The sequence below is a fragment of the Colossoma macropomum genome, unplaced genomic scaffold, assembly GCF_904425465.1.
Source record: "Colossoma macropomum unplaced genomic scaffold, Colossoma_macropomum, whole genome shotgun sequence".
Classification (NCBI taxonomy): domain Eukaryota; kingdom Metazoa; phylum Chordata; class Actinopteri; order Characiformes; family Serrasalmidae; genus Colossoma; species Colossoma macropomum.
Genome location: NW_023494792.1, coordinates 19,110,698 through 19,125,164, shown reverse-complemented (window position 1 = coordinate 19,125,164; position 14,467 = coordinate 19,110,698). Strand labels below are relative to the sequence as shown.

The window sequence follows — 14,467 nt, the reverse complement described above, 5'->3', positions numbered from 1 at the left end:
ATTTGGTAGAAGTATAGGACCCATGCATAAATGGTGAAGCGTTCATCTCAACCATGTTAGTCCCACATTGCATTCTGTGTCCTATGTGTATGGTTTCTCTATGTCTCTGTCTTTCCTGGCTTTGAAAGATTCACCCTCTCCTCTGATACGTGCTGATTATGAGCTGCATTAGAGGTGTGGCGTTCAGAGTGTGGCATTCACATAGAGCAGTGCTGGAGATGTTAATGAGTCAGATGAAGTTACATCAGTCTTAGTGAAGAGCATTAAGAGTGTGAAGTCTGGGGCCTTTTTGGTGGTTGCTCTTGACATTATGGGGATTAACATTAGATGTTTCACAGGACTAGAGCAGTAGCAGTTTTGTGCATGTACAGATATTTCACTCACGTAAGCACATATTCTGCTGTTCAGTCATTTTGTAAGGATGCAATCAATAGCTTTATCTCTTCTGAGTAATGGAAAACGGTTCATGTGGTTTTAAATAGAAACACCATTTCCAAGAAATCATATGCATCATTATTTCATAGACCTGCATTCTTTCAACAGTAGGATTTCAGGACAGTGGGTCAGTACCTGATTATGATTAAAAATTGGGTTTGTGCCATGACAGTGAAATAATCCAGACATAACAACAAGCCTTTTATTCATTTCCTGATCAGCTGTGTCAGTGCATTAGTGACTGGGGTGCATAGCTTTTCCAAGAAAGATGATTATTAGATAATACATCTTGCAATGGCTTACCCTGACTTTTGTATTTCTTTGTGTTTAAGATGAGCCTTGGTATAACATATGATGATATGGCCTCAATATAACATAAAAATCCTGTAATGCATCACAGGGGACTTCAGCTCAACTTATAGTTCTAATGATAATCACACCAAAATTCCTTCTGTTTTCGTTCATGTTGTCTTCTTTATGTTCCATGAGCAAAGTCTGCTGAAGCCTGTGTACCAAGCGGCCTCTCTTGAAGTTTGCAAAAATTCCTCATTATCCCCCTTATGACCTAGATGAAGGACTGAATAAAACAGCCCTACAGCCATGTGGACTTTCTTTGAAACACACATGTTAAAGTCCACGTGTCTGCAAGTCTAGAGATTTGAATTGGGCTTATGAGTACAATGTTTTTTATTTATGTATTTCATTATCATGGCTGGCTAGCAAGCCAACATCAACACATTGTGTTTATACACCGTGAATGCGTTCCCTCTGTTTATACATGCCACTTTGCCTTCGGATGTAATAAATGCCAGCCTCTCTGTCTCAGCCTTCCTGAAGATCCTGATACATTCTAGTTAGTCTGACCTTTTTGTGGGAGGTTGTATGTGGGCTGCTGCTCAGCTGACACTAATGTTCTTCTATCTGTTAAATACTTGCAGCATCATGGTAATAATACTGTTTCAACTCCAAACGATGAATTCGTTCTGTTTCTCTTCCTCGATTTCCCACACGGCTTGGTCAAACGTGACAAATTTCCTCTGATTGTTTAAAAGTGGCAGAATGTGTGAGAAACTGCCAGCATCTGCTCATTCGTTCAATGTGCATTGTGCAAACTTAATGTTCTGTTAATATTCACAAGAAGTAGTTTATGTCTGAGAAGCATTAAAAGAAACTCCAAACAAAATACTTAAAGGCACTGAAATTAATATCTAGTTTTTCAAGGCTATTAGGTTTTCCTTCCTTTTGACCCTTTGTGTCTACTGATTTATGCTTCTACACTGTGTCCTGTGCAGCATTAAAACCCATGAACAAACAATACTTTAAGAAGACAGAGGTTAACAGACCATATGGGCAATTAGTAAAAACATTATAGCTGGGTAATCATCAATTTGAATTAACATATTCATTTTTACCTCTCAGATGTCTCTCTGGTGGCTTTTGTAAATTAAGGTAACTTACCATTGTGTAAAATGTGCTGCCAAGTTTTTGAGGCAGGCTGTGCAAAACCTCTGAGAACAGTCATAAATGCTTTGCTTTGAAAAGCTTTGAATTTTGATAAAACTATTAATTCAGCTGTTAGACCCCAATTTTTGTGTTTTGTTTAGCCACAACTGCCAAAACCTTATCAGTCATGTTCCTAGTCTACAGTGATCTGTCAAAAGCCTATGAATATGAGTGTGTGTGCATAGACAGTGTTTGGTTTTTCTCCCTGGTGAAGACACAACAGTGTGCTAAACAGACAGAGGGGTGGAAAGAACACCCCATGCACAGTCTTTTGAACCACCTCCAGTAGTTATTGGGAGACGGAGGGAATTATGGTCTTCTAATGAAGCAGTCATGTCTGATTCATCTCTCTGGAGATTGAGAGACTCACTGAAACGCAATTTACACTACACTAGTTTATTCTGTGAGTACTTCCTATGAATCTCTCTCTCTCTCTCTCTCTCTCTCTCTCTCTCTCTCTCTCTCTCTCTCTCTCTTTTGCTGTCTCTCAATCTGCTTTTACTATTCTTCTGACAGAAGACTAATTTCTGTATTATGCCCCTTTTGAATTCCACCATGACGTCAGTGCATGAGAATGTGTTTTGTATGCATTAGCACCGCTGATGAGTCAGGTGGAATGTTTAGTGGCCCTTTAGACCTACCAACTGACCTCATATCATTGTACAGACTGAGTGTTTCCAAGAAAGAGCCAGCAGCAGGAGGTCCCGTCTGAAAAAGAAAGAAAGAGAAGAATAAGTATGGCTGGAGCTAGCTGTGTTGGATTCATGAAGTGCCACATTGTGGTGTTTTGGCTGAAGAATACGTGCCCTTTTGTGGCTGATCCTTAAAGCTGGAATATTCCTACCACAGACACAGTTACAGGTACCAAAAACTGGCCATGCATCTTCAGCCAGATGCTTTCTCTGCTGTTCACTACTACCCTGTATTTAAGGTCTTATCTTAAACAGAATTTTGCACTCAAACCCTAAGGGCCTGTATGTGGCCCACACTTCAGTTCCTCACTCTTTTAACTACATAACTTACAAATTAGTCCTGTAATAATTCAAGTAACTAAGTAACTTAATAAATAAATGGGGATGCACAATGATGTTGGAATCATATAGGTATTGGCATATAGTTGATTACAAAAAAAATATTTGAGCAAAATTTCCATCCAATATTTGATGATGTATTTATTGTATTTCGGAAAAGCAGCACATTTATTTTGACACTTTGTTTCCTGGACTGCACTTTATTCATTTTACTGCAATTGTCACACTATAGAACTAAATGTTTTGTTTCTCTGTAATGCTAATCCAAGTTGATTTAGTCCCAGTTATACATTTTGTAATTGTTTATGTATCAACATCGACTTTGCAATTGACATGTACGTGAAAAATATTGGATATCCGGATCAGCCCACAATTTTCATATCTGTGCATACCAAATAATAAGCCTCAGGTTCAAGGTTGAAAGCTCTGTCTTCAGTGTACAGTGTTGCCTGCAATGCTTATGGGCACCAGCTATTTGTGCTAAAAGAAAAACCTACCTACGTTTAAAGAGCTGACCTTTGTAATGGTGGTAGAAAGATTTTTAGTATGGTTATTAATTATGTAAATGAGTTGGTTTCACCTCAGATAAACCAGACCTCCTTTTCTCACACTGACTGACCTCAGAAAACTCTTCTTCTCTGCTCATCTTTCTGTATCTGACTGCTGACTGCTGTATGATTCTACACTAATGCATACTACACAATACCCACAATACCCCCTGGTGTGCCATAACAGGCTAATATGCTACCCAGGCAGCTGGGTCCTGTGGATATTTTTTCCTCTGGTTCAGCCCATGCTATGCCATGACAAATCTTTCAGAAATTAAATAAAAATGGAAAAGGAAAATAAACTCAGGAAATTGCTGTTTTTGCAGTGTCTCTCTGTGAACAGACACTGATGCCATGTTTTCGTTCTTTAGTGTGGAAGGGGGGAGCATATGAGCCACATTACTGACGTGTTTGTTTACATTTGAGCTTGACCTGCTCTCACCCCTTGCCATTAATGATGATTGTACTGTTTGGTTTTTGAATTTGTTGCAGTTCCCTGTCAAATGTTTTTGTGCCTTTTCTGCATTTCATTCAGCATTTAATACTAATACAGTTATCTGCTGTTATTTCTTTTCCTTTGTCACTTTGTTTTGATAAAGTCTGTTATTCCTTTCTAGTTTGTAAGTGATTGTAGTAATGAAGGCAAATTGGTCTGATATAATTTTGATTGCTGGTTGAATACTTGGATTGAATGAGTAAACGGAAATGCTGGTGAGTTCCGATGGAATTACTGTTATCTCAAATTAATCTTCCTAACAGAACTTGATGAAAGTTCCCCTCTAGCCTCCCCCTTCTTCTCCTGCTAGCATATCTGTTTCCCCTTGTTTTCCTTTCATTTGCCTAAATGAATTCTCTCTGGGCCCATTTGAGGAGCAAAAATATAGACAGATAGACTGTACTGTTATTAGATCATGTTAGGCATTAAAGGGCCCATATTTAAAAATTTTCTTGTATTTTAATTTTTTTCTTTCATACTTCTTTTTTACTTATCTATTTTCTAACCTATCTTTGTCCCTTGGACGCCTTAAATTATATCCGTCCTATAAATTATATTGCCTGCCCTTTATTGTGACTCATTCAAAAAGTAATCTGTACTGAAACACACTCATTGTGTGTTTCAGTAAGATGACTGTTGGTAGGTATAGCGCGTCTTTTGTATCTTGGCAGCGGTCTGTGAAGGAGCTTCCTTCTGCATCTAGTGTCAAATGATATGGCCTATCAAGGATCCTTGCTATTTGTTGTCTTCACTACAATATTAACCTGCATTAACAAAATTAACATACTTAAAGCAAGCTAAATTGATATGCTGGTAACATTAGATAGCAATACATAAAATATATAGCTTATCGTCCATAACCATAATTGGGGCAATATACATTCAAAAATAAATTCTCCCACCTTCCCTCTGAAATGGCTCTGCTCCATTTTCACAGGCAGCTTGCGAAATAGAGTCATCTGGGAAATTAAGGCTGAGATGGATACACTGGCACATCCTTAGAATGCTGTCAAAAGAAAGATCCATTTCTCAGCTGCTGAACAGCTCTGAATAGGCAGATATATGCAAATGTGCTGGTTTTTGTAACATCACAAAAAACAATGAATTCAAAACAGGCTGTCTCCATATATGAACTGTAGGGTAAATGTTGCATTGTGAAACTTTAACATCAGGCTTTTATTTCAAAAGGGGATTTCCAAGATATGGGCCCTAACTTTAGGATGTGATTCACCTTAGAAGCATAAAGCTTGGTGCTTTCAGACATATCATTTTTCTTTATTTCCATCTCAGACTTTGATGGCATATGACCCAAAGGTTTAAAGCTTTTGCTGTGAGGAGCCTGAGTATTGAATCTACTCTTCTTTCTCTCCTTCAAAGGTGTTCCACTCGTTCCCAAAGCACCTGTACAAATACCAACCCTCTCCCAGTGTGCCTGCTCTGCCGGCTTTGCTTTCCAGCACTTGGGGTGGCGTGTTTATCTGTTCTAAGTCTGCACTGGTGGTGGTGCGGAAGGTATGGAGGGTGCAGGCTGGGATTGGGTTCAGGTAGCTCCGTCTGGATCCTCTGATGTGGGTTTGTTCAGGTGGGCCTGGGTGGAGATGAAGAACAGAGAGAGAGAGATCCTGTGTTAGCAGGGAACGGCTAATGTGAGAGGCCAGTTGATGAAGTTGGACCATATGTTTGTGCCACACAGTCACACATACACACTTACGCATAGAATTAAGTGCACATGCAGACCCATACAAGTAAGGGATCCCTCCCAGAGCTTGACTGGTCGCTCTCCTGCTGACTGCAGAGCAGGACACACCTGGGGGGAATGAACACCTCTTTGTTTTCAGAATAGAGAGGGGTGGTAGGAGGCTCGAGAGTGTGACTGGAATAAGGCTGCTGAAAGCAAGTCTGTAGTCCATGTAATACACTGCAGCCTCAAGCATGTGTTTAACAGCCAGACCAAATAAATTTAGAATCATTCAAATTGGTCTAAGACTGCTCAGAACCTGCTGACTCGAAAAAGGTCTTTGCTCAGCTAGTCCAAATTGGTCATATAGACATTTTATACAAGTTTACTTTCGTTCTTGTCATGCAGGGAAGGCTGCTGGAAACGCTGCCTTTTTCAAATGAGAGAACACTTATTGCCTTATGGTCCCACTTAGTGGTTTTGCATGTTGGGAAAGAAATTGCGATTTATAGAACAGCTTGCTTGGACCTGTCAGCATGACTGCCGTTTTACCTTTTGGGAAAAAGCTACATAGCTGCACACCAGCTGACACTGTGTAAAGCTCACCTCCTAGACCTAATATCACAAGTCAGTGGTCCTCTGAACATATGGAATGTGCTTCATGCTTGGAATCGTGCATATTTAGCACAGATGGGGTTCTGATAGCATTTCAGAGCAGTCTCAGGACAGTGTATGTGTGAGACCTGGCTGCTCAATTACTCCATGTTCACTGCCTGATGCCATGCTTTGCTGAGATGTTAAGAGGAGATCTGAGACCTTATAAGTCCTGCTGAAAAGGAGAATAACTCTAAAGCACCCCTTGTGATCTGAAGATGGAATTAATCCAATCATCACAGAATCCACTGATCCGCATAAGAACCCCTGCCTTTGGAGGGAGTGTGTCAGCATGAGTAAGTGAGCGTCAGTGCGTGCTTGCGTGAGAAAGGCTGCAATTTGTGAGATGGTAAGGTGAAAGTATACCGGAACTGATGTTGTAAAGCAAGATTAGCACTATATATATCTTTGCAAAAGCTGCCTGTTTATACTAAAGTACTACATAATTTTTGGGTCACAGTTTACATTACAACTAATATTTGCTAGAAAATTGCTACTATATACAATTAAAATTTATTTGAGTAAAACATCAGCTTATTTAAAAATAAGTGAATTTGCTTAAAATGTAGTAAAGTTACTATTTTCATTTACACTGTGCAAAGTATTAGTAATTTTTATTTTTTATGTAAACAAAACCTTTGTAGGTTTTTTTCTTACTAGAAAGGAAACAGTGAAAATCAAACTCAGAAAATTTTAAAAGAATACATCATTGCTCTCTCTTGCTTTCTTCATGACTAACTGCATCTCATTTACTTCATGGTCTGTTGTTGGGGTTACAGTATTGGAGTAGCTCGTGGCTTTCTTTTGGAGCAGCCTCAGGTGTGGCTTTCACTTTAGAAAGACGGAGGGTGGGAGACGTAGGCCTATGGCGCCACATGAATTATTCAAACAGAATTCACCCAAGCACTGCCCTCTTTGCCCATGCTCTGGGCTTAATCAGATCCATACTGCCCTTGTTAGGACTCTCCCAGGGGCCTCGGCTCTAAGTGCCACTAATAATGTTCTAAATGAGTCTCACTGGGTGTTGAAAAGCTGACCTTTTCTCACCACATGCCTATATGTGCCAGTAAAGCTACTAGCTGGCTACTGGGAGTCAGCAGCTCTCCTTGCGTCTGAATACGCCCATGATGGGTTTTGCAATGCCAGCACAAAGTTTTACATTTGGAAAGACTGTTATATCTTTACAGAATATCCAGAACACTTGTAGTGCAACAACCTAAGGTTCGCTTTAAATAGTGAAATGTTCACACAACTTTATTTATTTGAAACTCATCTGCGACTGACTCAAGGTGGTGAAGTTTTATAAAAACAGCCAAAATGCAGATTTGGATAGTGAGACAATTTGTGTAATTTTTCAGATGTACACCACCACAATGCATTTAAAATGAAGCAATCACAATTTGATTTCATCTTTAATTTAAGGTTTAACAAAAATATTTTAAGAAACGTTTAGGAATTACATCCATTTTTTACATAGTCCCTCCATTTTGACAGGCTCAAAAGTAATTGGACAAGCTTACATAATTATAAATACAAGGATTCTTTTGATACTTGTTTGCAAATCCTGACTGCCTGAAGATGAGAACACACTGACATCACCAAATACTGAGTTGCTGCTTGTTTGTTGGTCTTTCTGTAAAAGCATGGTCAGTTGGATTGAGGTCAGGTGACTGACTTAGCCAGTTAAAAACATTTGACTTCTTTGCATTAAGAAGCTCTTGGGTTGCTTTTGCTGTATGTTTTGGGTCATAATCAATCTGTACTGTGAAGCGCCAACCGATTAGTTTTGCAGCATTTGACTGAATCTGAGCAGAAAGTGTAGCTCTGTACATTTCAGAATTCATCCTGCTATGTCTATCACCAGTCACATCACCCATAAACACCACTGAACCTGTTCCACTGGCAGCCATACATGCCCATGCCATAACACTGCCTCCACCATGTTTGACAGATGATGTGGTATGCTCCAGATCATGTACCCTTCCTTTCCTTATCCATACTCTTCTCTTCCCATCATTCTGGTACAAGTTAATCTTGGTTTCATCTGTCCAAAGAATCTTGTTCCACAGCTGGGCAGGCTTTTTAGATGTTCTCTAGCAAAGGCTAATCTGTCCTTTCTGTTCTTCTGTGTTTTGAGGTAAACCCTCTGTATTTACATTCATGAAAGCGTGCCTTTATTGTAGACTTTGAAAACGATACACCCACCTCCTCTAGAATGTCCTTGACTAGACTAGATGTTGTGAAGGAGTTTGTATTCACCATGGAAAGAATTCTGCGATTATCCACTTTAGTTGTCTTCCATGGTCTTTCAGGCTTTTTGCTGATGCTGAGCTCTCCAGTACACGGTACCGAACTCTTTCTGCTATCTGTCTGATAGATTTGGTTTGTTTTTTCAGCCTAGTGATGGTCCCCTTGCATCGGAACCTCTTTGGACTGCCTAATGAGAGTTCCCATACTAAATGCATATTCAATACTTGGAATCAACTCCAGACCTTTTATCTCCTTAATTTATCATGAAATAATGAGGGAACAGGTCAGACCTGGCTATGAAACTGATTATCGGTCAAATGTCCATTTACTTTTGAGCCTGTGAAAATGGAGGGACAAGTAAAAAAATGGCTGTAATTCTTAAACGGTTAATGCAATATTTTTGTTAAACCCCTTGAGTTAAAGCTGAAACTCTACACTTCAGTCACATCTTGATGGCTCCATTTCAAATCCTTTGTGGTGGTGTACTGAGGCAAAATTACAAAAATGTGTATTTGTATTATCTAACTACTTGGACCTGACTGTAATGTATCAGGTGATCATGTCACACCATATCACTTCAACTGATAATTTCAATCGACACATTGTGGACAAGTAAATAAAACTGGATGGTCCATTTTTAACAGCTGTTTATGTCATTGTTTGTTCTGCCTTGTAAGCCTGTTGTATGCAGGTCTCTGAAGTCATACATTTTCCCTTCTCTCATGACATAAAAATGATACACGGGTGCAAATCAAGGCCAAGTAACCACAGATGATTTTAGAATGATATGAAGAATAGTAGCTACTTACCGTGCTAACTATTGCCGTAATCGAAAGGGATGCAAGTGGCTTTGATTATTATAATGTACCTTGCAACCTGCTACTAGTTGAGTAAAGTTTTACCATGTGAAGCCAGCCGAAGAGCACAAGTATTTTAAATGTAGCTGTCATTCCTAGAACAGTAAAGAACTTTCTGGAAGATTCCAGAGCATTAGCCTGTTAGGATGTTGATGTTTGCTGAAGAATGCTATGGGCTTTTAGGAACTGCATTAATGACTGGACTACCCGCTGTGGTCTATGGAAACGCTCTGAGTGGCAGAAGCAGTGGGGACACAATGGACTTGAAATGAGGAGTGGAGATGGAACGCAGTTGGGGGGATGACGTTTGTAGCCATACTGATCTTAAATCAGCTACATCTGTCTAAACATGTGCCTTGACCAGCGTGGGAGAAAAGGAAAACTGTTCTCAGATCATCTTATTCTGGGCTCTGCTTCCTCTGCCTTGCTGGATACTACAAAGTTGTGTTTTCCTGCAGCTCTGGGTGCACTTTGATGGATTTCCACAGAGGGAACTGATCCAAGATCAGTGTTAAAGAGGAAACCTTCCAGAGTGCTGGGCCTCAGGAAAAGCATCACTCCATTTCCTGTATGCCTCCAGCACCAGAGGTATCACAGCAAGACGCCTTTGAACACACTCAGAGACGAGACAAAGCAAGGACCAGAAGGGGCAGAATTATTTATTTGTAATTCACTCCGGGTAGCCGTGCTCAATGACGAAATGTAATAAGTAGAGATGGTCTGATAGAGCTGCTCTGTTTCATGTTTGATTGTAGAAAGAAACAAACAAACATGGAAGGGAGTTGTTCAAAGCATTATGAGCATACATTTGTGTTTGCATGGCCTTTTGTTATCTTTCTGTTTGCTTTAAAATGTCTTTATCTTCTCCACTATGGTGTAGTTGGTTACACGACTCACTTTAATCTTAAACTAATGCAAGAGATCTAAAACTAATCTACAGCAAACTTGGATTTTTGTTAATGACATTTTTTGCAGTTCATGACTCCACTTTGACATACTGCAATGGATTTTCCATAGGATGAGCTTCTTTTTGTAAATAAGAAGCCAGAATGAAAGGCGTGGGTTGTGAGTCACTTTCTGCGTAGAGTCAGAAAAAACCGCTCTGCTCAAGCATGCTTTAATGAAGTGATTAATAAAGAAAAGGAGAAAAACAGTCAGGGAGATCAAAGGCGATGAGTCACTCATAGATGAATGAGAGTAAAAATAAACTTTGATGAAGTAATCTTTGGAGTGTTTACATCATCTTTGCAAAAGCTGGACAAATTAGGGTGCTTTGCTCTAACCGAATTAATCATATTGGCAGGCTTTGCTGGAGCACTAGGGCAGTTCAACGAGGCTTTGACACTAAAATGTAAAACTCTGACCACGTTTGCGTGGTACAGCAAGTACTTTGCTTTGCTTTTGTGCCATCCAGTCTAGTAAACTGACTATTAAGTCATTTTGTTGATCCTTGTTATTGTACCACAGGCGCTCAACAGTAAATTATTTCTATCATTGACCAGTGTAAAAGGACAAAAATAGCTATGCATGATGAACGAAGTAGGCATTTAATCTTACAGAAGCAACTTGTAAAACCTATTTAAATTTATAAAACATCCCCAGAGGAGTGCTATTGACCTTTTAAACTAATAATTGGACTAGATCGATTGTGAGCTTGTGTTGCGTTCTGCAATGTGCTACGCTCTGTTGGCCTACTGTGGTGAAACATAGAAGGGTTTTTGTGCGACTGGTCAGCGCCAGACGTCTGGGTCATGTATGTTTATTCTACTAAATCACTTACACATCTGCTCCCAGCTGCAGTGGACAAGTGTGCTGGTAATATTTTATGAAGCAGGTTTCCTTTGAAAAACAGCTGAAAGCCATGCTGAGGCCTTGACTGAATAAGAGCAGGTATTCTGCCTTATTGGGCTGCTGAAACAGCCGTTGTCTGGTCAGAATTGTTCTGTCATGATTTGTCTGAAGAAAGTAAACACACCTTTTCTAGCTCTAAAACTATAAATGTGCCCATTAACCAGCAGGTTGTGCTGTGGCAGCACTCAAACACACACACACACACACACACACACACACACACACACACACACACACACACTCACACTCACGCAAATACACACGCACCACTCATCGTCATTTTACGGCAACCACAACTAGCATATTTACACCATCTCTCTATAGAGTGCTCTTTAAACCTTCCACCCTGAAGCGGAGGAAACAGTCCAGCAAAAGTGGAAATGTTGCTGTCAACTGTTTTCCAGCACTAGAGAAGGGTGTGTGTGTGTGTGTGTCCGGTCAATCTCACCCCTGCCCGGCAAACACACTCTCTCTCTGGCACACGGAATTCATTACCCCTCTATTTGCAAGTTGTTCCGCTCGAATGGGAATTGCCATACTAGTCCGTCCCCTCGGACAAAGAAATTGCATGAAATTGCACAATAACTTGAGGATTGGAAACATATTTTTTCTATTTTGTTGAGTGAGTGGATTCCGATGTGAGAGGCAGCTTTTTCCCTCTTTTTCCTTGACTCTGTCTTTAAGTATAAGGCAGTATAGTGGCCATCCATCATATTAATAAGAAGAGTGCATCTGATTTGTAGAAGAAAACCTCTTTAGTTTGTAGTCCTTAACCCCTTAAACTCCAGGCTTATTATTCTGTTTATTTATTATGAGACATGTTATCCAGTAACCACTATGAAACTAATATGTATGCCATGTAGTTATGAGAGTATGGTAGTGCAGACCAAAATATGGGTCCTAAACTATACCTAAACTTTAAGGAATTATTTTTTAAAATAATTTAAGGGCTTAAGGACATCACGGCAAACTGTACTTTGAATAGTGAGAAGCTGTGGTGTTTTTCCCTGCCTGAAGAAGTCTCGTGCCCTTTAGTAGTATTTCCAGGCCTCTGCAGGTGTTTGCCTGGCTCAGTTGGCAGTAGAGTGCTGGAATGGCCGTGTGTTTTTTTTTTTCTCTGGAGCATTAGGTGGATCTGGGAGCAGCTTGTTTCAGCTGTCAGTGTGGGGAAGTGCTCCTCCGATGGTGGGAAGTGATGTAGAGAAACCCCCACCGCCTCCACTGCTGCTTTCTTACGGGAACACAGAAGCATGCTTACTCCATCTGGGCCTTATTCTGAAGTCTCAGAGTTTATTCTCTATCAGTCTATCATGGGTTTCTTCCCACTGGTCTACGATTTTCCTCCTTTCTGTGTGCAGATGTTAGGGGAATTTATGGAAGATCATATATATGTAACAAATTGTGATGCATTCTGATGTAGTGAGAAAGACTGTGTAGCTGACCTGTTCTGTCTTTGCTTACTAAATAATGTTCAGCTATAAAAGCAAAATATTTTGTTATACAGTATGTTGGTAGTCACATCCCAAAGTGTAAATGGAATATACTGCAATATATTTTCTAGTTTTGTTTTTTTTTTGTAAGCGTTGAACTGACGGGAGCAGAATGGAGGGAAAATGAGAGCATTCCCAATCTCCCAGCCAGCATGGGAATGAAACAAATTCCCCAAGTGTGTAGACTGATCTAGAGAGGTGAATGGAGGGTAGAGAGGCCATGTCTTTATCCCTTACTCTCTCTTCTCCCTCTCTCTTTCTCTTCCCCTCACTCTGCGAATGTCTGACGCATGAAAATGAGCTGTTTGTGAAGGCAGGCCTGGCTCTTTGGCACGGTGTGTGTGTGTTTTGACGTTGGTTGGACGAGGGCCATGTGGGGTTTGCACCAGAATCTCAAAGATTCCCAAAGACCCCAAACAATGTGGGAAGTACTCAAATGTTTGGACAAGGCCAGTGGCCACTGAAACGTTTTGTCCCATTCACTGAATGCACTGCTGCAAACGGAACTGTCTTAGTGTTGACCCACATTGCTCAGTATTATGCACTTTTTTTAGGCCAAAAAAATAAATTCTTCTGAATGCCATATTCATACGTAATGAGTGCATCAGAAAGTACACACTTGCAGGCTGCTGTATGTATGTGTTGGGGGCTGCTATACTACTTGGCTCTAGCTCTGTTTTGAACGTATCCCGAGCCAACGCTGGCTAGTGAAGGAGGAGGTGCAGAATTTCAGTGTGTATTGACGAGCTTAAGCACATAAGCCAAGCACTGTCAAAGCAAACAGGAGAATGGGAGTAGAGGAGAGAGCGGTGGTGGTGGCCGGACGCTGGCCTGCCCTGTAAGCCCAGGACCTAACACTACTAGATTTAACACCCACACACACTGCTCAGCCTCACTGTTTACACTCAAGGCCAAATTCCTGCAAGTTCCTGAAAAACGTGTAGTATTAAATGGATCTGATTGTCTAAGCCAGGTTTGATGGCATTGTAAAATACTCAATATACACACATATGATCACATGAATATGATTTAACACTCAAACCAAACTAAGGAAAAATCAACAGATTTTCAGCTTTGTAAGATCATGTTGCTTGCATATCTAATAAATGCAACAACAGCACTGAGAAATGCATCAACATCGAAGAGCAAATTAAACAGCAGAAATAGCCACATTTCCACATCGGCCTTAAATGGTTAAGGGCGTTTTAGACACAAGGACCATCCTCTCATGATCTATTGCTTTAATATACTATATGTACTATAAATGATTCACATTCATATTGATGTGAATACTCAATCTGCAGTGCTTCTATATGGCTCAGAAAAGAAAGCTCCCTCAATGAAGATGTGATTAAAGATTGGCTCAGTGAGGTGCAGTCAAGAGGGCAACGTTGGCTGATAAGATAAGAACGTCTGTGAGTGATCATCAGCATCTGAATAGAGACTGCAAATCTGGACTGCTTTTACTAAACAAATAAAAATAGAGCCTGCACTCAGTAACCTCCCTCAGGGCAGAAACTGGTTACAGTATATGCTAATTGAAAGTGGTCTATGTAATAAAAATGGAATCAGCATAGATATGTGGAACCAGTTTGGCAAGTTCCAAGCAATAAAAGTGTACTTTATGCTTAATTTCAAGTGGGTAATTGCTTGTTAATGTGTGTAGCCCACTTT

General features: G+C 40.2%; 1 protein-coding gene across 1 annotated transcript in view; it reads left to right on the top strand.

Annotated features, from left to right (window-relative positions):
• kcnq1.2 (potassium voltage-gated channel, KQT-like subfamily, member 1.2) overlaps window positions 1-14,467 on the top strand; it is a 157,568-nt gene that overhangs the window by 30,555 nt on the left and 112,546 nt on the right. The gene's annotated exons all lie outside the window — the stretch shown is intronic.